Source organism: Anolis sagrei, chromosome 1, assembly GCF_037176765.1.
Source record: "Anolis sagrei isolate rAnoSag1 chromosome 1, rAnoSag1.mat, whole genome shotgun sequence".
Classification (NCBI taxonomy): domain Eukaryota; kingdom Metazoa; phylum Chordata; class Lepidosauria; order Squamata; family Dactyloidae; genus Anolis; species Anolis sagrei.
In genome coordinates this window covers 173,598,024-173,611,314 of record NC_090021.1, presented here as the reverse complement: position 1 = coordinate 173,611,314, position 13,291 = coordinate 173,598,024, and the positions used below count along the sequence as shown (strand labels likewise).

The 13,291-nt window shown below is 44.0% G+C and overlaps 1 protein-coding gene across 2 annotated transcripts in view; it reads right to left on the bottom strand.

The window, feature by feature from the left end:
• The window catches only part of SPAG16 (sperm associated antigen 16), a 590,759-nt gene that overhangs the window by 58,726 nt on the left and 518,742 nt on the right, over nucleotides 1-13,291 (bottom strand). The window lies entirely within an intron of this gene.

Here is a 13,291-nt window from a genome sequence, read left to right as displayed (position 1 = left end):
TTCTACCCCACTCTAGCTCACCCCAGAGGGGACTCAGAGCGGTTTCTATTATTATTATTATTATTATTATTATTATTATTATTATCTTTATTTATACCCCGCTAAAATCTCCCGAAGGACTCGATGCGGCTTACAAAGGCCAAGGCCACTATACAAATACAACAGTAAAACTCATAAAGCAAATAATAAAACATCAAGCAAAACAATAAAACACTAAAAACAATGACACCATGATGTATTTAAAACCTAAGGCCGGGCCAATGTAATGGACAAAATTTAAAAAGTGCTGGACCTGACAGGTGTTATGTAGAGGTTTTTGGAGGTAGGTGCAATGTGCATACAATCCTAAATTTCTAACAAAGTGCATTTGGGACATGATGTTAGGAGTTTCCTATTCTGGAAAGGCACACTGGAACAGCCAGGTCTTCAGACTCTTCCTAAAGACTGCCAACGTTGGAGCTTGTCTCTTGGGGAGAGAGTTCCAGAGTCGGGGGGCCACCACAGAGAAGGTCCTGTCCCTCATTCCCACCAAACGCGCTTGCGACGCAGGTGGGATCGTGATGATCGAAGAGATGATCGTGTGGGTTCATATATGGAGATGCGGTCACGCAGGTAGGCGGGTCACAAACCGTTTAGGGCTTTGTAGGTGAGCACCTGCACCTTGAATTGGGACCGGAAGATGAACGGCAGCCAATGGAGCTCCTTAAACAGGAGGGTTGACCTCTCTCTGTAAGGAACGCCAGTTAACAACCTGGCCGCTGACCGTTGGACCAGTTGGAATTTCCGAGCCGTCTTTAAGGGCAGCCCCACGTAGAGCGCATTACAGTAGTCCAATCTAGAGGTGACCAAGGCATCGACCACCCCGGCCAGATCAGCCTTTACGAGGTATGGTCGCAGTTGGCGCACGCGTCTCAATTGTGCAAAAGCCCTCCTAGCCACCGCTGACGCCTGAGCCTCAAGCGTAAGTGATGAATCCAGGAGGACACCCATATAGAACACCCAAATAGTTTTAACAATTATATAGGTCAAAGCAGAGAGATTCACAGAAGCTATCATTTATTTATTATTTATTTATTTGACTTGTATACCGCCACTCCCAATTTGGCTCGGAGCGGTTTACAGCAGTGGATTAAAACAATACAACCAACTTTAAAATACAATAAGTATCATGAGTTTGTAAATTCTGCATATTAGCTTAAGGTCCTGATCTTAGCTTAAAGTCCAGATTTTTCCAGGTGTTTAATTAATGTGGAGTAAGCTGGTTAAACCACCGAGCTGCTTAATTTATTGACCAAAAGGTTGCAGGTTCGAATCTGGGGAGCGGAGTGAGCTTTCGCTGTCAGTCCCAGCTTCTGCCAACCTAGCAGTTCAAAAACATGCAAATGTGAGTATATCAAAAGGTACCACTCTGGTGGGAAGGTGATGGTGCTCCATGCAGTCATGCTGGCCACATGACCTTGGAGGTGTCTATGGACAATGCCGGCTCCTCAGCTTAGAAATGGAGATGAGCACCAACCCCCAAAGTCGGACACGACTGGACTTAACATCAGGGGAAAACCTTTACCTAAGCTGGGAAAACCCAGTTTTCTCTGCATTAATTTGCTTTTACCTAAGGCGTCATTTGGATGACTCAGATAAAAGTGAGTCAGGTCCCATGCTTTTGGGCCTGTCTGGAAAGGTCCTAAGAGTCTGGGAGGCCAGGGTGCAAATCCTTGCTATGTCACGGAAAGTCCGTGTGTCACATCCTCTCAGTTTCAGATACGACAATGGCATACTCGGGGTTGTTGTAGGTTTTTCCGGGCTATATGGCCATGTTCTGGAGGCAATTTTTCTCCTGACGTCAGGAGAAAAATTGCCTCCAGAACATGGCCATATAGCCCGGAAAAACCTACAACAACCCAGTGATCCCGGCCATGAAAGCCTTCGACAATACAATGGCATACTCCTTCAGAACAAATCTTGCCATGGTAACTATGATAGGCTTGAGTTGCCTCTAGGCTGAGAAAGGTGGTATACAAATGCAGTAAATAACTAACTAACTAACTAACTAAATAAATAAATAAAAATAGACTATCCATAAGTTGGCGTTGATTGGAAGGTAAATAACAACAATAAAACACTAAGTAAATATTAAAACTTGATCCCCAGTTACCCCCATAATTTTCTGATAAGACAATGATATTGGGCTAGGGTATTTTATTTGCTGGATGAATTAAGATTAAATACAGGGATATAGGGAGAAAAAAACAATACCTATAGGGCGTTGCTCACTTTCAGTGCCATAAACATACTAGCTGTACCCAGTCACGCGTTGCTGTGACCCTCAGAAAACAGAGAATTTGCAGACATGTAGCAATCTCGGCTAGGGAACTCCTCCCACCAAAGGTTTCCTGCGGAGCAAGGGCCGGGTAAATGACCTTGGAGGGCCGTATCTGGCCCTCGGGCCTGATATGACTGTGTTGAAGGGCCCTCATTCCCATTAAACAATATTCTTCTATTGGTATGCTGCACCAGTGTATTTTATTTAATCTGAAATCTTGTTAATAAGTATTTTAACAAAATCATCTTGTCCCTTTTGTGCTCAATTTAACCATTTTGAAGTGTTTATATTTTAATTTGGTGTCTCTAGTTGAATATGAACAACACTCATTAGCATTACTTACAAGCACGTGACGCTTGAACGCCATAGGCAGTGCTTTTGTTCTGTACTTATGTTTGTTTTATGAGCTTCCTGCAACTGGAATTTCTTCCCTCCTGTTACATTTCACACTTTACGGTTCAATTATGACTAGGTCAAGATGACCTTCTTTCAGACAATAAACAAGGCTCATTTTGTGGATTTCTTTTCCAACCTACTCACATTGTCATCTCTTATTTATATCTTTAAAAATCCACACCGAGAACAGAAAAGCTAGGTCAGGCAGAGCAATAAATGCATGAAATCACATAGATTAAATATGTCTGTTCAAGAACCAGGTACATTAGATACTCCAATCCATATGGGTTACAAGTGAGGGAAGATCTGATTCCTATTCTTTGACAGTTTCAAGTACATATAATATATTGATGCGGATGCATACATTTATTTGTGTAAAATAAACACAGTCTCCACACCTCAATTTTAGTTACCTTGATTTCGTTTCTCAACTAAGCTCTATCAAAAACAAGAATGTCAAAACAAGAATGTCCCATGCAGATGGTAAAGATCAATATATTACTATGACAATATTCACACACACACACAGATATAGTATCATAGATTTGAAAGGGACCCTTAAAGAAGGACAATGATATGTTGCGTGTTCCAGGGTGGGCAAACCAGACAATCTCTACATCAACACTGACAAAAGAAACAGCAAGAAATACTGTTTACCCACAAGCATAAAGAAATTACATATATTAGAAACCAACACTTTCTCATTACTTTATTTTCCAGATCAACAGACTGGGCCAAAGCAACGTGTGGCAGGGGACAGCTAGTGTAATATAAAATATATAATTATAATATTGTATTATTATTGGTAGTATTATAGTTTATTAGATTATAGTATTATAAATATTATATGTATATACAATATATTATATTATATTATGTTATATATTATATTATTTATATTATATTATATTATCTATTATATTATCTATTATATTATATTATATTATATTATATTATATTATATTATATTATATTATATTATATTATATTATATTGGCCATCCCCTGCCATGGGTTGCTGTGGCCCAGTCTGTGTATATGTTTGTGTGTATATATGTGTGTGTATATATACATTTGTGTATATGTGTGTTTGCATATATATATGTGTGTGTGGTTTTGCAAATGTGTTGTAATGTATTTTTTTGTTTTTTTGGCTTTTTAAGTTTATTCTGCTGTGTTTTTCAGTGTTTTTATGAGTGATGGTCACTCTTTGGCCTGATACATGTATTGTGTCCTAATTTGGTGCCAATTTGTCCAGTGGTTTTTGAGTTATGTTAATCCCACAAATGAACATTACATGTTTATTTATATAGATTATTAGCAAAGCACAGGAGACAAGATGGAACTGTCTTCTGCCCCCCACCCCCTTCACTCAGGCCCAATCTTATAATGCAGCTTTAAACCGTATTATATGGCAGTGTAGATGAGGCCTGAGATATTAAAACTGCATTGTGCTAAGTCAATTTCTAGGGCTTTGGTGATTGCCAATTACTTTGCCATGCTTCTCCTCATCTATTCACGGAGTTTCCCAATTATAAATAATTACATATTTTATAGCTTGTCTCAGTATCTGTCCATCAGCACTCGACCAACATTTTTTCTTAAGTATCTGAAGTTACTGATGTGGTGTGTCAGTATTCTTGTACAGCTGTACCAGGAGCTCCAATTTTGTTTGCTTTACATTAAATGTTTGTTTGCAGTCCTAGGTTTCAGGGACTCTACAGATAGGTGGCTTATTTGGTTGCAGTTATGGGGCAGGCCCCCTGTCCATCATCGTTAAGTTTGGTTCCGCCCCCTGTTCAGGACAATTGAGAAGGGAAGGGAGCCATTTTCAGTCAGCCTCAGCAAAGAAAGTCAATGTACAGGATGTGTACAGACTTTCTCCTGTAAAAAGGCTTCAATCCTTAAGACCCCCCGGGGGAGAACAGTCTTAAGAGCAAAAGGATTCCCAAAGATTACCAGGAAAAACAGCCCTAAAGCTCCAAGGAATTTCGGAGGGAAAACAACTTTGAATATCTAAGAACTCCAGCTGAAGTGACTACAGGCCTACTGGTAGGTCCACTCGGTGCTTTCAGACGCAGTTCAATCCGGTAGTGGAGCCCACATCAGTTAGGTTTAGGTTCACAGTTAGCCTGGGAGAAGTTTGGAAAGGGATTTTCCTTTAGAGTAAAAGCAACAGTTAGAAGCCACCAGTTGCACAAAGCCTAGAAGCATTTGTTTAACCTTTTGAAGACAAAATAAGTTTCTGTTAATTGTTCACCAACAAAAGACTATGTTATATTTCACAAGCCCTCTGAAGACTGTTTATGGTGAAAATCCTTGCGAATTTCTCTTCGGGCCCCCTGGCTTCCTACTGGGTTAAAGTTGCACGTACTGTTTTAAAAGCAATTCGTTTCAAGCCTAGCGTGCAACAGAACAGTCAGGATAATTAAAAAAAAAACATATCAGATCATCTTTACTATGTTTCATGTATTATTTTACCATTACTTTATTAATCATCCTATAACTGCTTCAGTTTTGCCTGCTTATCAATAACTTTAAAACTGATTTTGATTTTGGTGTAGTTTTGGCTTAAGGCTAATTCTCCATATCTTCACTGGAATTATATAAAGCAGCAGTAACAATAACAATAATACTTTTATCCCCAGCAACAGCATCTCAGGTAAACAACCAGGCAAGATAGGCTCTGTATAAAGATAGTTTCATATTAATTTACTTTTCATTGTAAAAAAGGAAGACGTTTAGCTACCTAGGACAAAGGTAAAGCAGCTTCCTTTAGCACAGCAGCTTAAGGTTACAAGATTTTGCATATAAATTCGATTCAAAACAGATTGCTCAGAAATTCCATTTCATCTTTCAATAAAGCAAACCTGGATGGGTCTGTGCATGCAGATGTGATGGTGGGGGAAAGAGGGAATTGAATACCACAACTGATTTTCAACAGGAGGCCAACAGTCCTAATTGCACAATTTGGCTTCCTGAATTTTAAGTTCATCTACAGGTGCACCAAGTGTTTGGGAAGAGTAATTCAGTCTCTTCACAACACTTACTTTAGTATAGCTGTGGCTGCAAGAATTGTCAGAAGGCAGCACTGAACTTATCAAATGAAATGTTACAATCAGATTTTACAATTATTTCACAACGAATGCAGATATTAAAGCCAAACTGAAGTATCTCCTTTTTTTGCTCTTTGTTTAAAAACTATGATAGCATTATTCATGCAGAAATAAATAAAGTCTAATGTGTCAAATATGCCATTTGTCTTCTTTTTTAACCCCTGGGTACATTCTCTGGTAAAATACTATTTCAGCCAATTTATGGGAAGAGTTTGGGGATGCTTTTATACATTGTGCAGCTACTTGTGCTGGCAATCCCACCAAATGCCCCCCCCCCCCCACACACACCCAATAGCATAAGCTCAGAACTGCAAAACTACCACTTTCAAGAATTTACTTGTACTGGGAAGCAAATTTAATGACAGTTTACACCCATTCTCTTACCAGTCTCAGAATGTGTAAATGATTCATTGTAGTTTGATAATTATGGATAGATTCAAAAGTATTAAAAAATGATTCTCAAATGTTGGGTCTGGAGAAGCATAGGAATCATAGAACCATAGAATGAAAGAGTTGGAAGAGACCTCATGGGCCATCCAGTCCAACCCCCTGCCAAGAAGCAGGAACATTGCATTCAAATCACCCCTGACAGATGGCCATCCAGCCTCTGTTTAAAAGCCTCCAAAGAAGGAGCCTCCACCACACTCCGGGGCAGAGAGTTCCACTGCTGAACGGCTCTCACAGTCAGGAAGTTCTTCCTCGTGTTCAGATGGAATCTCCTCTCTTGTAGTTTGAAGCCATTGTTCCACGTCCTAGTCTCCAGGGAAGCAGAAAACAAGCTTGCTCCCTCCTCCCTGTGGCTTCCCCTTACATATTTATACATGGCTATCATATCTCCTCTCATCCTTCTCTTCTTCAGGCTAAACATGCCCAGCTCCTTAAGCCGCTCCTCATAGGGCTTGTTCTCCAGACCCTTGATCATTTTAGTCGCCCTCCTCTGGACACTTTCCAGCTTGTCAATATCTCTCTTGAATTGTGGTGCCCAGAATTGGACACAATATTCCAGGTGTGGTCTAACCAAAGCAGAATAGAGGGGTAGCATGACTTCCCTAGATCTAGACACTATGCTCCTATTGATGCAGGCCAAAATCCCATTGGCTTTTTTTGCCGCAACATCTCATTTGCATTTTGGTTTTTTCTGCCTAAGTGGAGTATCTTGCATTTGTCCCTGTTGAACTTCATTTTACTAGTTTTGGCCCATCTTTCTAATCTGTCAAGATCATTTTGAATCCTGCTCCTGTCCTCTGGAATATTGGCTATCCCTCCCAATTTGGTGTCGTCTGCAAACTTGATGATCCTGCCTTCTAACCCTTCATCTAAGTAATTAATAAAGATGTTGAACAGGACCAGGCCCAGGACGGAACCCTGCAGCACTCCACTTTCTTTCCAGGATGAAGAGGAAGCATTGGGGAGAATCACCCTCTGGGTTCGTCCATTTAACCAATTAGAGATTCACCTCACCATAGTTTTGCCTTGTCCACATTGGACTAGTTTGTTTGCCAGAAGGTCATGGGGGACCTTGTTGAAGGCCTTATTGAAATCCAGGTACGCTACATCCACAGCATTCCCCGCATCTATCCAGCTTGTAACTGTATTGAAAAAAGAAGGTAAGATTCTTGGCAGCTTGGGACTTAGCATAAAAATATATGTTTTATGTGCACAAAACATAATTTTCTGCTGTTTATGTGCATATAAAAACACATGCATTTTGAGTGAAGACATTTATCTGTAAAAGCAGTTGTTTTTAGAGGAAGAGTCATTTTGTTTTTGTTTTGTTTTTTAAATACAATTAATTCATATACATGTTCTGTGCAGAATAAGTCCTGCCCATCTATTGTTATCCTTTTCTCCTTTGAACACTATTCTCTTTTTCTACACCAAAGAAAATCACCCACATTTCTTTGAACACAATAAGGCTTAAATTGTGAAGAGTCTTTGAAAGCTGTGCAGCACTCAATGAATTTCTCATTGCAAGGAGACAAATGATTTTAAAAAATGTTCTTGCCCACAAAGATCAAATTTTACAAAGATTTCTTTCCTTATGAGTAATTGTAAGTTACAAGTTCTACTGCCCTGAGGCTTGACGGAGCCATGCCACTCACAAAGTGGGAGCAAACATTTCACCATGCAAATCAAGCAATTTTCTCCAAATTATGCCAAAATACTCTGTGGAGACCTGTAGGAACCATAAGGCAAGATGGCTGATTGGAGCAGCATTTGTCTTATCAGAGATGTTCAATTCAAAACCATTATGCGTTATATTGATAAGACTGCAATCAACAGGTGCAGTCTTATCAGTATACAGCATTACTGTATACAATGTAGAATGTTGCGTGTGCAAGTGCGATACACCTCCCACAGCCAACCCAAGAAGTACCCTCACACATGATGTTGGGATGAACAATGGCCACAACTCATTTATTGATAACAGGAACAAGGGTTGGCAGCCAAGCATGGGTCCTGGATCACAATCGGACATCCCGCTGCTGTCTGATACTGTAAAAAGCCAGGGTGCCGCCGGCACAATACTGGGCGAACGTAAACTCGGCACCCCTAGGACCATGAGACACCCCCCCCTTTTCACTAGGGGGGATACCAAGCCAGATCCAGGGCCCATGCCCACACCAACAAGGAGTTGTAACAAGAAGCGTAAAAATCAAGTAACTGTTAACAGGTAACCAGGACAAGGTAAACAATAACAAAAAAATGACCGCTGATGAAAACATAACCGCATGCAGCGTGGGTGGGATGGATCAGCTAGTGCAGGCACAGTGCCTTCTGGGGAGCTTGGGGCAGCCTTAAATAGGCTGCCCACGAAGAGGGAGAGGCCAGCTCCGGCCTCTCCCACAGTGAGGCGTGGTCAGCTGGCCATTGGCCCCTTGACCAGCCGGCAGGAAACCTTCCCGGCACCCGAGGGGGCTTTTGGGAGAAAGAAGCCCCCCTGAAGCAAGAATGGTGGTGTGGGACGCTCCGCACCACAACTTCCCTGGCCTGGTAAATCGGGCCATGTCTTCTCTTGCCTTTTTTGCCAAACATCAGGTGTTGCTATAAGAGAGGGTAAATTTTATATCCCAGCACTTTCTGGCAACCACACTGCTAAAAAAATGCCTCCCTATGGGCAAAATCCTTTAAGTAATTGAAAAGCCTCTTCTAACTTTGGTTCTTTCTACACTGATCTATATACCAGAAAAACCTTTCTCTTATCAGCAGAGGCATAAACTTGCAGTGTTGCATACAAAATCAAACAGTGCAATAAACTTACATAGTCCTTGTAAGTAACACAGAATTAGGCTTCTTCATCTTCATTCAAATGAGAGAGCAAAACATAAACCTTGAGTAAATACCTATTCCACCATAGCAAAGAGCATCGCTATTAGAGCATAGCAGCATTACAACATATTGCTTCTCTTCCTCAGAGTAGTGCATTGCTTCTCCAAACTGTATTCTAGAATCCATACTATTATACTCCACCGGATGTGGCCCAAACATGCTAGTTGACCTACATTACCAGCTGCACATAATAATTAACATAAGTTTTTTCTTTAATACACACTTGATCCTGCAACAACTTACTGTAACAATTTGATCCCAGATTGTCTGCTTATCCCAGGTTATATGGCAGTGGAGACTCATATAATCCAGCTCATAGCAGATAATCTGGGATCAGATCCTGGTATATAGGCTAATGTAGATTTATTTATTTATTATTCGAATTTATATGCCGCCACTCCCTTGGGGCTCGGAGCGTCTTACAAGAATGGCTAAAATCTAACACAATTTTTAAAAAAATTAAAACAATTTAAAAACAGCAATATCAAAAATCAAAGGCCTGTTGAAACAGGTATGTCTTACAAGCCCTGCAGAAAGCTGATAAGTCTGCTGTGCTGCTGTAAGGGGCAATAAAGATCTCCAGCCTGCTCCCAGGACTCCTTGTGAGTAGCCAGCAGCCCAGGCCTCCTCCAGTGGGGTGTGACTCAGCAATCTGCAAGGAGGCCTCTACATCTATAAAGCTGAGTCCACAGGCCTGCCAGGGACTGAGTCTGCTGTGCTGCTGTAAGGGGCAATAAAGATCTCCAGCCTGCTCCCAGGACTCCTTGTGAGTAGCCAGCAGCCCAGGCCTCCTCCAGTGGGGTGTGACTCAGCAATCTGCAAGGAGGCCTCTACATCTATAAAGCTGAGTCCACAGGCCTGCCAGGGACTGAGTCTGCTGTGCTGCTGTAAGGGGCAATAAAGATCTCCAGCCTGCTCCCAGGACTCCTTGTGAGTAGCCAGCAGCCCAGGCCTCCTCCAGTGGGGTCTGACTCACCATCTCACCATCTGAGACGCCTGTCATCGCGTCTTCCATCTCCACTGTCATCGCGTCTTCCATCTCCACTCCTGGAAGGACTAGCATTGACCATCCCACCATCTTAACTTGCTGCCATCCGACTGTCCATCTCCATTTCCAGTTAAGACTGGTGATAGAGTTTTCCCCCCTTGGAGCCTGCACTGGTTGAGGACCGGCGACCACCTACTTCAGCCGGCGGGGTTGTCTGCAGCAGCTAGAGGCCAACTGGTCGGGCTGCAATACCTACGACGACTGGTGGTGCTGTACTATTGGGGCTGTGACAGTGTGCTCCATCTGCAGTTAAGAACTTCTTGTGCAGTCCTCCAGGACCCCCTAATGTGCGGTGGCGGCTGCGGGCTTGCTATCCATCCTGGCTTGGTTGTGGTGTAATTGTGAAGCTGCTTTTTTACTGCTTACTGTTTGTTTGAGACCAGTCGCCAGTTGCCAACTGTCATTATAGACACCCTCGGCTTGCCAAGGGTCAGTTGCCCTTCCATCCACCCAACAAACAGGAATATATTCCAACCTCCAGTAGTACAGCCGTACTCCATCCTGGGCAGTGGCTCTAGGGGGGTTATTGTGTGTTTGGTGCTACTGTTCCACCTATGTGCAGAGAAGACTGTCAACAGCTGCAGATTGACTGAAGGCATCAGTAGAGGAACTATACGGCTCCCTCCTGGAGCCCGAGGTCCTGCTGCGAATATCTCTCAAGCTACTGTGATTTGCACCTGGCACTTTTTCCTATGCCCCTACTTAATGTCAATTACACTGCCAATCTGCCAATTTCTTGCCAATAAGAATTGCACTGTGTAGGAATACCTCTGTAGTCTAATCCCTCATTGCACTGTTATGAAAGATGACTTGTTAGCACTCCAGCACTTTAATTAACGGTGAGATCTCTGTTAGTTACTAATGTCAATGGTGCTATTGTGCGGTCACTTTAATTTTGCATTTGCACTTTACATCGTGTATTATATAATCACTCCCAACAATGGTCGAATGGCCGGGGAAATTGGAGATGGTTTTATAAGGCGGAGGAATTGAACTACAACAATGGCGGAAATGATGGTTTAACAACCGCCAGGGCTATTGACATATCATATAATAGCGCACTAGTGAACTACCAGGATATGGAGAATGATAGAGGGGGGAGGGAGGGAGGGAGTTCCGGTGCTTGGGGGGCCCCCATCGAGGTGATGATGGGGAGGGGGAGATACGGGAAAGGGAGAGTTAAAAAACCAATTCGGCCAATTCGTGAGCAAACCTTAAGAAAAATTCCAAAATGTCCTCCCGACATGGTAAACTTGGGTTCCAAGGTAGACGGTCCTCCCGGATTAAAGGTGGTGCTGTTGAACGCCAGGTCTGTCAATGGTAAAACATCAACCATTCAGGATTTAATCCTGGATGAAAAGGCAGACCTGGCATGCATCACGGAGACCTGGTTGGACGAGGCTGGAGGGGTTAATCTCACCCAGCTTTGCCCACCAGGTTATGCCGTGCAACACCAACCGAGATCCGGGGGGCGGGGAGGCGGAGTTGCAATAGTCTATAAAGATTCCATCTCCTTGGTCAGGGGCCCGGCCTTACAGTCGACCTTGTTTGAATGTGTCCACCTGAGGCTAGGAGACCGGGACAGAATAGGGCTGTTGTTGGTGTACCGACCACCCCGCTGCACCACGGCCGCCCTACCTGAGCTTGCAGAGTTGGTCTCGGGCCTGGCATTGGAGTCCCGGCGGCTTGTAGTGCTGGGGGACTTCAATGTCCATGCAGAGACCACTCTTTCAGGAGCGGCTCAGGACTTCATGGCTTCCATGGCAACTATGGGGCTGTCCCAATTAATATCTGGCCCTACCCACTGTGCTGGACACACACTTGACTTGGTCTTCTGTCAGGGCTGGGAAGAAGGTGGCGGTGTGGAGGAGTTATCAATCTCCCCTTTGCCATGGACTGACCACCACCTGATCAAGTTTAGACTTGCTGCAACTTCTAACCTCCGCAGGGGTGGTGGACCCATTAAGATGGTCCGCCCCAGGAGGCTTATGGATCCAGAAGGACTCCTGATGGCTCTTGGGGATGTTTCCGCTGCCTTGGATGGTGATTCTGTCGATGCCCTGGTCGCTCACTGGAATAGGGAGTTGACTAGGGCAATAGACACGATTGCTCCGGAGCGCCCCCTCTTAAGTCGCCGAGCGAAACCGGCCCCTTGGTTCAACGAGGAGCTGGTGGAGCTAAAGCGAACAAAGAGGTGGCTAGAGAGCGTGTGGAGGAAACAGCCCAGCGAGTCAAACCGAACACGCCTACGCCTCTATCTAAGGGCGTATGGCGCGGCAATAGAGGCCGCGAAAAATGCTTTCTACTCGGCCAATATTGCGTCCGCAAGGAACCGTCCGGCAGAGCTGTTCCGAGTAGTCAGAGGGTTGTTGAATCCCACCTTGAGTGGGTCCCCTGACGACTCGACAGCGCGCTGTGAAGCATTTGCTCAGTACTTTGCGGACAAAGTCGCTTTGATCCGCGTGGGCTTTGACACCACATTAAGTGCAGTCTCTGAGGATGTAACTCAAGCATCTGCTTGTCCAGTTTTGTTGGATTCGTTTCGATCTGTTCAACTCGACGAGGTCATCAGGGTTCTGGGAGAGGCGAGGCCCACCACATGCATCCTAGACCCCTGCCCTTCCTGGCTGGTAAAAGAAGCCAGAGGGGGTTTGGCAGAGTGGGTAAAGGTGGTGGTTAATGCCTCCCTTCGGGAAGGCAAGATTCCAGCCAGCTTAAAACAAGCTGTCATCAAACCGCTGTTGAAAAAACCATCACTAGACCCCACTCAATTCGTCAACTTTCGGCCAGTCTCCAATCTCCCCTACTTGGGCAAAGTCCTGGAACGTGTGGTGGCCTCGCAACTCCAGGAATTCCTGGTGGACACGGACTATCTAGATCCGTCACAGTCTGGCTTTAGGCCGGGACATGGTACTGAGACAGCCTTGGTCGCCTTAGTTGATGATCTGCGCCGGGAACTGGACAGGGGGAGTGTGTCCCTGTTAGTTCTGCTGGACCTCTCTTCGGCCTTCGATACCGTCGACCACGGTATCCTTCTGGGACGCCTCGCGGGAATGGGTCTCGGGGGTACTGCCTTGCAGTG